The sequence below is a fragment of the Gossypium hirsutum genome, chromosome A10 (assembly GCF_007990345.1).
Source record: "Gossypium hirsutum isolate 1008001.06 chromosome A10, Gossypium_hirsutum_v2.1, whole genome shotgun sequence".
Lineage (NCBI taxonomy): Eukaryota > Viridiplantae > Streptophyta > Magnoliopsida > Malvales > Malvaceae > Gossypium > Gossypium hirsutum.
In genome coordinates, this window is record NC_053433.1 from 82,829,791 (window position 1) to 82,845,541 (window position 15,751).

At 35.9% G+C, this 15,751-nt stretch overlaps 1 non-coding gene across 1 annotated transcript; it reads right to left on the minus strand.

The window, feature by feature from the left end:
• Window positions 1-1,320: 1,320 nt before the first annotated feature.
• Window positions 1,321-1,427, minus strand: LOC121209107 (small nucleolar RNA R71). Its single transcript, XR_005904224.1, has one exon. It is a non-coding gene; the product is annotated as a small nucleolar RNA R71 (small nucleolar RNA).
• Window positions 1,428-15,751: the final 14,324 nt, after the last annotated feature.

Genomic DNA, 15,751 nt, shown 5'->3' on the forward strand with positions numbered 1-15,751 from the left:
AATAGACCCTGTGTAAGAGTACATTTGCCATAATTAAGCGGAGTTGATTGCGTGTCTAGAAATAGGGTAACAAGATTTTGCCGGATTAGGGTGAAACCTAATAAGGGGATCCATAGATTGAGTTAATGCAACCCTAGAATGTTAATTACAGAAAAGTCTCGGTTATCCAATCTAGGGATTAGACGTTATTAGTCTTTAATAGGGATAATAACATAACTTAGGGATCTCTATGGAAGAAATTGAATGAATAAATCGTCCGATTCGGAGCCAGAATAACAAGTAAAGTCTAGGTGGATTTTTCCTTAGGTATTGTCTTCATTCAATCGATTTTCCCAAAAGAAATTCCCCAATTATTTTCTCTGTGCATTCTTAGTTTAGATAATTAGTTAATTAAAACAAAAACACATTATTTTTAGGCTAGATAATAAAAAAACAGTCATTACTAGTACTTTTAGTTCCTTTGGGTTCGACTATCTGGTCTTGCTAAAACTATACTACTGTTCGATAGGTACACTTGCCTACATCGTGATAATAGTTAGTTCAAGAACGAGTAATTATAAATATTTAAAATCTATCACAGAATCATGCTATCCAGTTTTTTGGCGCCTTTGCCGGGAAACTAAGATGTTAGGAACGCTCAATTTTTATTATTTTAGCCATTTATTTTTCTTTGAATTTAATTTAATTTTATTATTTTTATTACTAATTAATTTACTTTTTCTTTCTCTTACCAGTTCTTTAGAGTTTATGACTAGAAGAAACCCGTCGGGACCATTACTTTTTGACCAAGAAATCGATCGCATAGTTCATAGAAACCAAAGAGAAATAAGGCGCAGCTTAAGATACACAAAGAATGAGCAAGAAGACGATACTCAACCTCCAACCGACGAGATGTCTGAAAACCAAGGCAATCAGCTACCTCCTGCAATTGCGGTTAATCCAAAACCTGCTCCACTCACTATGTATGATTATGCTAAACCTTCTTTAACAGGAACTGAATCTATCATAGTTAGACTGGCTGTAGCTGTAAATACTTTTGAACTAAAACCTAACACAATTCAAATGATACAGCAGTTTGTTCAATTTGATGGTTTGCAGGATGAAGATCCCAACGCTCACTTAGTAAACTTTCTGGAATTTTGCGATACATTTAAAATCAATGGCATTTCTGATGATGCCATTTGTCTTCAGTTATTTCCTTTTTCACCGAGAAACAAAGCTAAACAGTGGTTGAACTCGTTACCACAAGGGTCAATTACTACTTGGGAACAAATGACCGAAAAATTTTTACAAAAATACTTTTCGCCGGCTAAAACGGCTAAATTATGTAATGATATCTCTTCTTTTGTGCAGATGGATTTAGAAACACTTTACGATGCATGGGAGAGATACAAGGACTTAATGAGAAGGTGCCCTCACCATGGGGTACCGCTTTGGCTTCAAGTACAATCATTTCAATGGTCTGAATCCCTCGACTCGGCAAATGGTTGATGCAGCTGCTGGCGGAACCATCAACAACAAAACACCTGAAGAGGCTTATGAATTCATTAAAGAAATGTCACTAAATAACTATCAGTGGCAAGTCATGAGGACTAAGCCAACAAAAACAGCTGGAGTTTATAATGTCAACTCAGTTACTATGCTGTCAAATCAGGAAGAACTTCTCAATAAAAAGATTGATGGTTTACTTGGTTCTACGCAGGTACATCCAGTAATGAGGTGTGACTCAAGTGGAAGAGGTGTGCATACAGAATATCAATCCTTCAATCCTACAACCGAAGGGGAACAAGTCAACTATATGGGTAACAATAACTTTCGATCTTAAAATAACCCATACAGTAATACTTATAATACAGGTTGGAGGAACCACCCAAATTTCTACTGGGGTTGTCAAGGGAATCAAAAGCCATAACATCCTCTGGGCTACCAACAACCACCCTACCAACAGGAAAAGAAGCCAAATCTTGAAGAGATGCTCTCTAAATTCATCTCGATGTCAGAAACCCGTTTCCAAAATATTGAGACAGCACTTAAAAATCAACAGGCATCGATCCAAGGACTCGAAACTCAGATAGGCCAGCTATCCAAACTAATCTCCGAATGACCACAAGGTAGCTTACCAAGTAATACTGAACCTAACCGAAGGGAACACCTTAATGCAATTAGTACTCAAGATAAGGAATGATTCATTGCACTTGAGCCAGAATTAATGCAAGAAACTGTGGTGAGCAAAGGTAAAAGTGAGGTAAGTCATAACAAAACGGTGAATGAAGAATATAAACCTCGTGTCTCATATCCTAACGTGACAAGGAAAGACCGCTCAGATGAACAATTCGGTAAATTCCATAAACTTTTTAAAAAATTACATATTAACTTACTGTTTATTGAAGCTCCGTCGTAGATGCCAAATGCAATGAAATTTTTAAAACAGCTTTTAGTAAACAAGCAAAAGTTGGATGAAGTGTCACATGTGGAGCTAAACGCAGTCTGCTCAGCTATTCTATAGAATAAGCTACCCCACAAATTGAAAGATCCAGGTAGTTTTACAATTCCTTGCTTAATTGGTAGTTTAGATATAAGTCATGCATTAGCTGATTTAGGGGCTAGTATTAACGTCATGCTTTACAAAATGTTTAAGCAACTAGGTCTTGGGAAACCTAAACAAACTAGGATGAGCATTCAATTGGCAGATAAAACTATAAGATTCCCTAGGGGTATTATTGAAGATTTACTCGTGAAAGTAGATAAGTTCATATTCCCCGTTGATTTTGTTGTTCTAGACATAGAGGAGGATAATAACACCCCTTTGATTTTAGGGAGGCCCTTTTTAGCAACTGCTAAAACAATTATTGATGTTGGCACAGGTGAGCTCACGCTTCGCGTAGGAGACGACACGATTACCCTTTAAGCTCATAATTCTGGCATCACATCGAATATTGAAGGTAGTAGTCCAGACCAATCTACTAAAACTGATAATATGACTTTGTAGAAATTGAGCTTCAAAGAAGATCACAAGCCATGTTCCAGAAATGATAAAGGACACATTCATGAAGAACGAAGGCACAGATAAATGAGCTAGACGAATGGCGAGCACTCAAACTGAGAACACATGATAAATTGAAACTACGTCAAAACAAGGCTGATACCTTTCCAAATCAACTTAAGGTTGGCAATAAAGTCTTACTAGATGCCGTAAATCCTCACATTGTCACTACCACACTTAATGAGGAAATCCCTCTTACAGTACTTAGTATTTTTCCATTCGGTACGGTGGAGGTGAGTCACCCCAAGTTCAAAACTTTTAAGGTAAACAACACCCGATTAAAACCCTATTTTGATGAGATTGATAGCAGGAATGAGGAGCATAAACTCCTCAAGCCACCCTGACCATTCACTAGAGACGTAAGTCGAGCTTAGACTAAAAATAAGCGCTTCTCGGGAGGCAACCCGAGCACTAACATATTTTTATTTCTTTATTTTTAAATTCTAAAACTTTAAATCATTAACTTTATCTTTGAACTGCAAATTTTTTTCAGCACACACGGCGAGGCACATGGGCGTGCCTAAAGCCGTGGCCAAACAGGGGAAGAGAAACGACCGTGCAATATGGTCGTATAGAAGAAGGACATGATTTCCCCAAAACACAGGATGCGATAATTCCCCATGGCCGTACGACATGGCCGTGGGTGAACTTGATAGGTGACCATGGGCGTGGGAATAGAAAAACACGGGCGTGCTAGGGGCAAGGCTCGATTCTGTTTCTTTGACATGGGCGTGGTACCCTAACACGCGGGCGTGGAAGAAGCGAACAAAGCTAGGCACAACCTACGACATGGCCGTGTGCCACACATGCCCAAGACACACGGGCGTGGGATAGTAGCCAGGCACGACCTAAATCATAAAGTTCGAAAAACACGGGCTCACCTTCAGAGTACACGGGCGTGGCCCTAGACCGTGTGGCCCTCTTCTATATAAGCAAACCATTGTTCATCTTCTTCCCCCTTTCAAAAACCCTAACCCTAGCCGCTGCAACTCCATACGACCCTCTGCCACGTCCGTGTGCTGCCTTCAACTTCGTTTTTGACGCTCAATCTCTCTCCCTTAGCGTTTTTTTACTCTTTTCACTTCTATTTTACTTATTACTAATTATTATTATACCAATAATTTCCATTTCTTTTGAACTATCTTCCATTTCTGTTCATTACTTTATCATTTAGTTTGCATTTTTAGTTAGTTATTATACATTTCATGCTAAATCAAGTGATTAGGAAACTTCATACCCGTGATTTTACCATGGTCATCCTCACGATATTCCCATGCCAACATCTCTCATGTAATTTGTATTGTTCAATTATTTCTTATATATTTCATGTTGTTAGGAAAGCTTCATTCTTTTACACATGCCATTACTACATACAATGACAAAGTCACGAAATTATTATATTGGTTGTGTTTGGTTGTGGCTGAAAGTCTGCTTTTTAGTTGGAAATTGTATTCCTTTTACTTCGACCACTCATCAAGATGACTTGATGATTCTAATCACAGGTACCATGTCATCGTCAAGAGGAAACAAAACCACCGTACCTACTTTGTAGAAGAGGAAGGGAGCGTCCTTTTCCGCGGGCCCAACCACAGAAATCCATCACCCTCTCTTACAGTTTTCCCGAAGGCCCCAGGAAGAACTGATCCAAATACTTCAGGCTCGACCCTTAATTGTGGGCCGCTGCATCGACTGGGCTGCCGTAGAACAAGTCCAAATGGCTGATGCGATTCGGGCTCTCCTAGCCACCGACCCTTGAGAGCTGTTCTTTGGGTTATCGAGCCGACATACCTCGAGCTCATGATGAAACTATTCTCAATGTTCCATCTCCAGACCATAATGATAAGGTATGATGATCCCGGCACAATCCAGTTTTGCCTAGGAGGATTAATCCACCAGCTAAGTATCCCAAAGTTCGGTGTTGCTCTAGGCCTATATACGGAGGAGTTTCGAGAGGAGAATGAACTACATGCTCTCAGTCTCCACATACATTTATCTCCCTCGAAGTGCTGGCACACTTTGGACCTTAGCACGGGCTCGTACAATCCTAGCCACTCCAAGGCATCAGTTCTCACACTATCCCTAAGATACTTACACGCTATTTTAGCTCACACGATTACAGGGAGGCTAGAGAGCACTGGTGTCGTCAACAACCACGACGTCTACTTTTTATGGTGCATGTCACAAGGGCACATCATCGACCTTGCCTATTTCATCACCCTTGTGATTCAGCACCAGACAAAGTGGCATTAGAAGGGGGTCATCTCCATTGGCCTCTACGTAACTAGGCTAGCGCGACACTTCAGGCTCCTTAACACCGCGGCCCAAGAATTATCCCTCACCCTCATCAGCCAGATGTCTCCACAAGGCATCTCGAGCATGCTTAGCATGAGGATGATCGAGAGGCACCGAGGAACCTACCCTCCCTAGTATCATCTTGCCCAATCTACCGAAGAGGAGGCTTACGAAGACATTCCTGATGATGTCCCCCCACAGCACGAGGACCTACTGACTCAACCACTACCACCCTCTCGTCCAGTTCATGCGGCAGCTTCATATGCTGACATCTCTGAGCGCCTCAACCGATTTGAGCAGCAGTATTTTCAATGATTTGACAATATTGATGCTACTCTACAGCAGATTTGTCAGCACCTCCACATCTCATCGCCATCCCACCTCGCAAACCATCCAGCGCTGAAGATGTTTAGAAATATTTATTTATTATTTTATGTTTTTAATTTTTATTGAAACTACTTTTTATTTTTGTTAGATTTTAGAATTTTATTTTTTTAATTATTAATTTTGGTTATTTCTTTTCGAGTACTTATTCTTCCTAATATCCCCTAAAAAGTTCCTGATTTTATCACAGTTATACAGAGCTCTTAAGCTCATCATCACATAGGAACTAAAACTCCATCGGGAAAGGTTCTCCACAATTGCCATGTCCTGCTCGACCACGACCATAGCTACCACTAGATATAATATTCTTTTGGCACAGGACTTATGCCCTAATGAACTTCTACGACCGCCGGAGTATCCTCCTCCACTCTCGAACCGATTACTCTCCAAAACTCTTGTTCGAGGAATTCATCATACAGGAAGTTTCACTTCTTTCCCTATCTTATTTTTATTTTATAATACCTATCTTTGTACATTGAGGGCAATGTACATCTTAAGTGTGGGGGGAGGCATTCATTTCATTATCAAAAAAATCCCTGAATAATTACCTTGTTCTCTTGAAAAGCTCTCATATCATATTTAGGATAAATTTTAATTGGTTTATGATTTTGATTGATATATCTTGAATTAAAACATAGGGATTTATGCATTGATTGTTTAAAATTTAAGACATTAGAGAATCAAGCATGATAAGTTGATTTTTAAGAATTTAAAATTATAGGTTGTTTTCCCCAAATCTAGGTATTACTTTGAATTGGGATTCACAAGTCTAAACATCAACAAGCCATAATTTTTGTGAGATTTTTTTAACCTTTTGAGCATCTATTCATCCTTTCATGCTCACATTTATTATTTCTTTGAGTGCGTCAGTATTGAACTGTTATTCTAGAACTTGCTTGATTATGCATGTCGAGACTGATTTGATATATCAAAATGATTAAGGCACTTAGGATTAACCCACTCATGCCATGAAAAGCCTACCTCCACGATTAAGCCCTAGTAAACCCCATTGAGCCTAACAAGCCATTCCTTGTATTAACCTCAATATTAACCCTTAACCCATTATTGTTGAAATCCCCTAAATTAATCCCTATTTTTGTTGAGATTTGAGTTGAATGGAATGCTTAGCTATGCTTTGTTCTTAATAGTTAGTCTATGTTATTTAAATTGTTCTTAAAAAAAACTATGTATATTTATTAGTAATCCCATAATCTGAGAAGAAGCTCTATTGTACGCAAGTGAAAATTCACTCTTTTTCTAGTTAGGCAATTTTTCAATTCAATCTCGATTTTAACCCTTTCTTTCAGCTTGTGACCACACCCCCTAACCAAGCCTCATTACAACCCTCTAAAGACATTTTGATTGACTTATCATCTTAAATTATAGTGGTGGAGATTTGATTTTCATGCAAGCCTATGGTAATGACTTTCCATTATTGACTATTGAGTGCTTCCTTTATTGTCTTTAAAAAAACTCAAGTGATTTAAGTGAATCTTTAGTGAGGATGTAAAACTCTGTGATATTCTGAATTAAAGGAAATTACTTAGATGAGGGAAGGCACCTATGTTTCTGGAAAAAAATGCTCAACTTAGAATGATTGAAACTTTTATGTTCTTTTAGTTAAATTCTCAATGTATGATTACCTATGGATTAATTTGAGATATTATTGATAAAAATTATAAGTTGAGAAGAATTTATTTTGATTATGAGTTGAGGATTTTGCTTGAGGACAAGCAAATGCTTAAGTGTGGGGGTATTTGATAAACCGTAATTTATACATGTTTTTTCCCCATGTTTAACGCATTTTATGGATGATTTTCCATTAGAATTGGTGAATTTGATGCTCCTAATGCTTTAATTTCATGTTTTACACTTAGGAGAGTATAGGAGAGTGAAAGGAACGAGAAACAGGCCAAAAATGAAGAAAATGGGCCAAAGTACGAAATCAACACGGGCAAACCACACGGCCGTGTCAATTTGGCAGAATTGGAGCACGACTCACACGGGCATGTCACACGGGCGTGTCCCTGCTGAGCCCAAGTTAAGTCCAATTCTGAAAAGGCTACTTTTGAGGGCTTCTAGGCATTCCAAAGCCTATAAATTCACCCTAGAGGAGGAAGAAAAGGGAGACGGAGAAGGGAGAGTAAGGAATTACTCCAAGGAAGCCGATTGATCCATCTCAGAAGCCAGATTCATCATCAAAATTGAAGATCTCTCCTCAATTTCCCTTTAGGAGTTTTGGGTTTTCTTTATGTTTTGTATTCGTTATTCTTCTGAAATGTTTTCTTATTTAGTTATGAACTAAACCCCTAAATACCAAAGGGGAATGAAACCTATAAAGAATATTGTTATTATTTTCTGAATCGTATGATAAATATTTAACTTGTTCTTAATTATGTGTTCTTAATTCTTGTTTTGATATCCCATGATACTGATTCAAGACATGCTCTTATTCAGAGGAGGAATAGACCCTGTCTAAGAGTACATTTTTCATAATTAAGCGGAGTTGATTGCGCACCTAGAAATAGGGTGACAAGATTTTGCTGGATTAGGGTGAAACCTAATAAGGGGATCCATAGATCGAGTTAATGCAACCCTAGAGTGTTAATTAGAGAAAAGTCTCGATTATTCAATATATGGATTAGACGTTATTAGTCCTGAATAGGGATAACAACATAACTTAGGGATCTTTACGGAAGAAGTTGAATGAATAAATCGTCCAATTCGGAGCCAGAATAACAAGTAAAGTCTAGGTGGATTTTTCCTTAGGTATTGTCTTCATTCAATCGATTTTCCCAAAAGCAATTCCCCAATTCTTTTTTCTGTGCGTTCTTAGTTTAGATAATTAGTTAATTAGAACAAAACCCTATTATTTTTAGGCTAGATAATAAAAAGACAGTCATTATTAGTACTTTTAGTTCCTTTGGGTTTGACAATCTGGTCTTGCTAAAACTATACTACTGTTCGATAGGTACACTTGCCTACCTCACAATAATAGTTAGTTCAAGAATGAGTAATTTTAAATATTTAAAACCTATCATGAAATCAGGCGATCACTACCCATCCCTACACTCCAAGTAGTACCGAATGTGGCACAATATCAGTAAATTGTAGCTGAGCTGCCAGATGATAGGCTTAAGAGTCTTTTAGTACACTTCCTCCAAGTATCAACATCCCAACCCAATGCAATACAACATAAAGTATATAACCTACTAATACATGAATATCAGTTTTACAGATAGTTCAGTATTAATTCATATAATCATCATGCTCAGTACATACATCATACATGCCATTCACTAATTTAAGTGTCTAAGTAGTGCTTACAGACCCTACAATAGGTTCACAGTCGACTTGGGTGACCCGTACAATCTTGGAACACATTTCGGTTAAATGGGCTCACACGCCCATGTGGCCTGCCTGTGTTCGCCCACACGCCCAGATTGGCCTTGGCCCGTGTGGATCACAAGGCTTGGCCCAAATTTCTACACGCCCGTGTGGCCCACACGGCCTAAATCAGTCTAGCCCGTGTGTCCGACACGACCTACCCTGCCATCACGCGGCCGTGTCTTATGAGCCTACCACATGGGTGACCACATGGGTGACCATACGCCAGTGTGGCGTCGATAATAGGGTTTTTGGCTTTCGCTAAAACCTGATTTTCTATGTTTTCGGGTATACACTTGGTACCGATTTGATGCAGACACTATCCTGAGACTACCAAACCTAAGAAACAATATTCAGAAACTTTAATTCAGTGCACAATTACAAAACTCAATTTGGAACTAATCAACATACACAACCTTAAAAGGTCAAGCAACGAGTCTGAAAACTTACCACCAACGAACAGAGACCCTTAACGATCAAATCACTGAAGGAGTAGCAATTGTTCCTTGACCTTCCCCTAGTCAAAGGTAACCAAAAAGAAAACCCCTTTTAGAATACTAACCATGAAACAACAAGATTGCAACAGTGCAAAACTTACCCGATGATCAAAGTCAAACGTTTGCACGAGAATGAGGCAAATTTGAATACTCGAAAGAAGGAGAAGAAGTAAAATTTCGGCAGAGAAGGAAGGGAAACAAAATGTCAAAAGATGAAAGAATTTTGGGGAAAATTGACATCAGAAGGTTTTAGAAGGAGACAGAAAATAAAAATAAAATAAAATAAAATAAAATTGATAACTGCCAAATCCCTTATTTCACTTGTAACACCCTAACTCGTATTTGTAGCTGGATTAGGGTTACGAAGCATTACCAGTCAAATCACAACTCAAACAGACATTCGTTACATTCCATACTTCGAAATTCATCCTCATTTAAAACAAAATTTAGAAACTTTAATACTATTACAAATTTTACCATTTGATACTTAAAAATAATCAAACATGTGTAGTTAATTAACATAAATTGAGCATGTGACAAGATATTTATTTCAATAGCACAATATCAGACATAACACTTCTAAATCAATACACATGCGCATTTTAAAACCAATGAACCATATTACACAATTTAGTCTTCACTCACGTATGCAACATTTACAATAATCAATATGAAAAAATATACCCATTTTCTCATTAGAAAAATTTTACACATATATAATTGTCAATTGAATCATATTCAAATTCCCAAATTAAACACATCACTTTACAATTACATTATAGTTCTATTAGCCCAATTATTATCTAAATATTATGGCATTAAAACTCCTATAATTAATATCAATTATGTAATCAAACTAAATCATCTTATTCTATAACCGAATATATACCTATACACGTACATTATAATAGTTAAATTAATCAACCAATCATTCATGACACAAATAATTTTCCTTGTCATTACAAGCATAATCATATGCAAACTTGTTATATGCATCATTTATAAATATATGCAATTACTTATCTTTGGCCGAATATGAATGTGCACCATTTATCATTTCATTAATAAATAACCGATTTCATGGGACCATATTAGTACTAATTCGTTTAGTACTTTAAACAAAATTGTAATCAAACTTTAAACTAATCAAATTGATGTTAAAAATCGAATCACAAACAAAACATATTATATATTTATTTATGCATAGTTTACCTATCATTAGTCGAATATAAACATCATATTTTACACTTTTAAATATTTCATTATAAGCTAACCAAAACATACCTAAATCATAATCCTTTCTTACCAAAACACTTAAGCAAAATAGTCAAGTAGCATATTCATTTCTTACCTTTACTAACTGAACCTAATAGCCAAATACCAACAATGACATATACATTACTTAACCAATTTAATACATACCATATACCAAACATACATCCATCCATTATCTCATTACCAAGCTAAATTTTAAGTCCAAGCATCACACCAAACACATCAAAGAAAAGCATACTTTCTAAATTAAGCTAATTTCATGGCCTAATATGCATCATGCCTTGCATTACTCATTACGGAAACACCAAAACTAAACACATCAAACATATTAATCATAAACATATATATGTAACCAAACTTAAGCATAATGATTAAGCCATTTTCGCATGGCCTAATATATACAACTCAAAATCAAACATAATATAACAAGCCTATACATGCCATATGTTCAAAGTTTCAAACTTATAAAATACCGAAATAATGATTGATAGTGTGACAGACTTCCTTGACGATCCCCGAGCTCGTAATAGCTTCCAAAATCTATAAAACAGCAAACAAACACACACAGAGTAAGCTTAAATAGCTTAGTAAGTCATAAGCAAATAAAACATTTCAATAATGTACATAATTCAAATAAACCAAACTGAACCAAACAAAATTTAACCTTGTATACACGAATTATGCTTATTAACTCAATCATTAACTCATAAACATAGATCACATAATGTCAATGCCCGAATGTACATATGTTCATAACATAAATAATTCTCACTTATAATGCATATTTCATATATAAATCATAAGTACACACTTACCTTAATTTTTCAATCACTTTAACTTAGCACATACCTGACCCTTTTAGCTTGATTTCACATTTGATCTTTACTTAATATTGCCGGTGGAACGATTCGGAATTAATAAGGATACTCAAATAGTCAAAAAGCTCGTACAATGCCAACATCCCAGACGTGGTCTTACATGTAATCACATATCGATGCCACTGTCCTAGACAGGGTCTTACACGAACTCATATACGATTCTGATGTCCCAAACATGGTCTTACACGTAAATCACAAATCGATGCCAACATCCTAGACATGGTCTTACATGAAAAACACATATCAAAATCCTATGTCATGACATATGTATCCTAGCTATTCCTAAGGCTCGTATGGGACTTTCAGACGTCGTAACTCGATCATTTCAAGCTTGTAAATACTTCTCCCATACTTTTACAAATTCGGCTTGAACATATATACAAGTGATAATTCAATTCAGCACAAATAAATTATATACAATCAAATTTAACGATATTTATTTACTTATGAACTTACCTCGGATAAAGACGAACAGATCGAGTCGACTATTTGACAACTTTAGATTTCCCCCGATCCAATTTTGATTTCTTCTTTTCTTGATCTAAATTAATATAAATTAAACTTATTTAATTATATATTCAATCAAATTCATCAAAAAACACTGAATGGGCTAATTACACTTTTTCCCTTGACATTTCACATTTTTCATAATTTAGTCCCTATTTCACAAAACACAAAATATTCAAATTTGACCACACCCATGCTTAGCCGAAATTCAATAAGATCCCTAGCAGCCCATTTCTTTCATTTATTTCACATTTTGACCCTTCAATTTACAAATTTTACAATTTAGTCCTATATAGGTATTTTTACCAAAAATCACTTAATTAAACATATTAATCTAACAACATATATTTATTTTCCATCATCAAACAACAAAAACTACAAGCTTTCAACAATGGAAAAACATAAAATTATCATCAAATTCAAAAATTCAAGCATGGGCTAGCTAGTATTCAAAGTAACAATCTCAAAAATGTAAAAATCATCAAAAATCGAGCAAAACACATACCCGAATTATGCTTCAAGAGGCGAATATTCAAAGCTCAAGAACCCTATTCTCTTTTCTAATTTTTGGTGAGAAGATGATGAATAATGCTTTTGTTTGTTTTGTTTTAATTTTATTAACTTATATTTCAAATTTACAAAATTAACCTTAGTTAAAATATTATACAATCACATATATTAAGTCCATTACCGTCCACTAACATTAATAGTGGCCTAATTTCATTTTAAGGACTTTACAATTAATAAACCGTAGCAAATAAGTACTTTAACAAATAGAAAGCCACTTTTACCTTTTACGTGATTAAGTCCTTTTATTAAATCGGACACACAAATGATAAAATTTTCACACGAAATTTTCACACATATAAATTAACATGCTGTAAACACCAATAACAATATTAAAATATTTTTCTGACCCAGATTTGTGGTCCCAAAATTGCTATTCTAAATAGGGTCTAAACTGGGCTGTCACATCAATCTCTCATTAACCCACTTCTCCGAATTCCAACTACACTGAAACACTTGCGCACAACTGAGAAAAAATAAACTCCCACACTCACGCAGCGATTCGAACACAAGACCTTCAACAACCTAACACTCAACTTAACCACCAAACTAGTAGGCCCATTTTGATATATTTCTATAAATAATTAAACATAAGCTCACTCCTCAAACCCAAGGCTTAACTCAGAAAAATATCAAAATTTGCCAAATATGGGACTTGAACTTGGGACCTCACACACAAACCCAGAAAACTTAACCACTGAAGCAGATACATAGCTTGTCACATTTTCACAAAAGTCGAAATAGAAATTTTGGGGTGTTATAGTAGGAACATCAACTTACTGAGCAACTTGTATAGGTGCAATGCCACTAGTCCCTTGCATATTTATAATCATGTTTGTGAGAGAAGAAACTTGAGCACTTAGTGCGGTTATTGCATCCAATTCAATAACTCCTAGAGTAGTTTTTACTTGTAAAGCTTTGGAGATAGGGTATTGATAATCATTCTAAGCAATTCTCTCAAGAATTCTCACAGCATCATTATAAGGACAATCCAACAGAGGTCCATTGGATGATGCGTCGATAAGATTCCTTGTATGTGAATTCAGCACATTATAAAAAATCTCAATTTATGTTTCTGGTTGAATGTCGTGCATGGGACAACGTCAAAGTAAAGATTTAGAAAGTTTCCATGTGGTGTAAAGATTTTCATTATCCAGCTGATGATAACCAACAATATCATTTCAAAGATGAGCATTCATTGATGGCGGGTTAAATCGCAAAACAAATTGTGTTGCTAGTGCATTCGAATAAGTAACTGATCCGTCAGGTAGCCCAAAAAACCAAGTACGGGCTCTTCCCTGTAAGGAGTAAGGAAATAATTTCATCTTCGAGGCATCATCAGGAATGCCTTGTTGACTAAAGGAAGTATAGATCAATAAAAAGGATTTAAGATGTTCTCTGGCATCTTTTTGTGGCAGTCCAACATATTGTCCATTAAAATTCAACTTATGAAATATTACTAGCTTGAGTTTAAAATTCCTAGCTTGAATTACTGGCCTAACAACTCTCGGTTGTAAATCATCCAAGATAGGTACTACAAAATCTCATGTAATCCTATTTTGTATGTCAGTATCTTGCTGCAACAATGGGTTATTAACATTTTGCTGTTGCATCAGGGGTATGGCTGCATTGCCCCTTGGTAGATCCATATTTATTTGTTCTCGAAGTCTACTTCGAATAGTCCTTTCAATTTCTGGATTAAAATTGACAAGAAAATCTAACTTGCTTGAAGTTATAAAACACCTAAAATGAAGTTGAAGAAATAGTAATAAAGAAAAACCAGTTAGTGAATACTAAATATTATATAAGAAAAATAAAGTGTAAAAACACAAAAAAACAAAAATAAACACCAAACAAATGCCATCCGTGGCAATGACGCCAAAAACTTGATCGGTTGTTTAACGTCACAGCAATAATGTGCAAGCGTACACTGTCAATGCAAGTATAGTAGACAAATGTGAGTCTGTCGAATATCATTCCCACATGGATTGTTGTCTTTTGTCTATTAATGTCGGTGCAATAACTAGATAGAAATGAGATAAATTGTGAGGATAGTTTTCGGAGAAATAGCTTGAAAACAATAAAATAAAATATGATAATGATAGACTGAGATCCCCAACATGATAGATGATTTTTGAGGCAATAAATTTCAATGTATATCTTACCAAGCATAGCTCATCTATTTAATCTGAGACTTAAACATGCATATTAACCCTACCTTCGATGATGGCAATATGGAACTGTTAAGAACAAGTGGACTAAATTCCTCTAATCTTCACTCAACTTCTGTTGTAATGCTTGTTGGCTTGAACTGTCACTGCACTTTCTAGTGTCAATGACTGCAATAACAGTTCCGTGTTAAGAAACATTCAAACCTTAAGATTAAACAATAAAAGCAAGATTGAATAAAATAAAATTTAACCAAGAATTCATGTCTACTTCCATACAAACAGAAAAAAGAGAGTAATTACCAGCATTTAGAAAGAAATAAGAAAGAATCGAGTGGAGAATACTATTCCTAGACAACTCGACTGAATCTCTCTATTCCCTCTTGTCTCGCACTTAGGTCTTCTCGTCAAAAGTTAATCTGCATCAATTTTTACATTGGCTCACCCGTGAGAGGCTTAAGCTACCATATCTGCAAGCTTTAAGGTAGGATAAAGAAGATGATAGTCAAGATAAAACTCTCTTCCCATATTTTTCTTTTCACGTCAACCTTTTATGTCCTCATCCAACAATACAAATGTCCTTTCCTCAAAATTATTTTGTCCTTGTAAGTACAGGTTGGTTATACCAGACTGTATAGCTCAAGCATTTTTAGTTCTTATTCGGACAACTGTCACGTGCAGCGACAATTTTGAATGCAATCTAGAATTAACTCATGCAGCGACATGAATGCAAAAAGATAGAAAAATTAATGA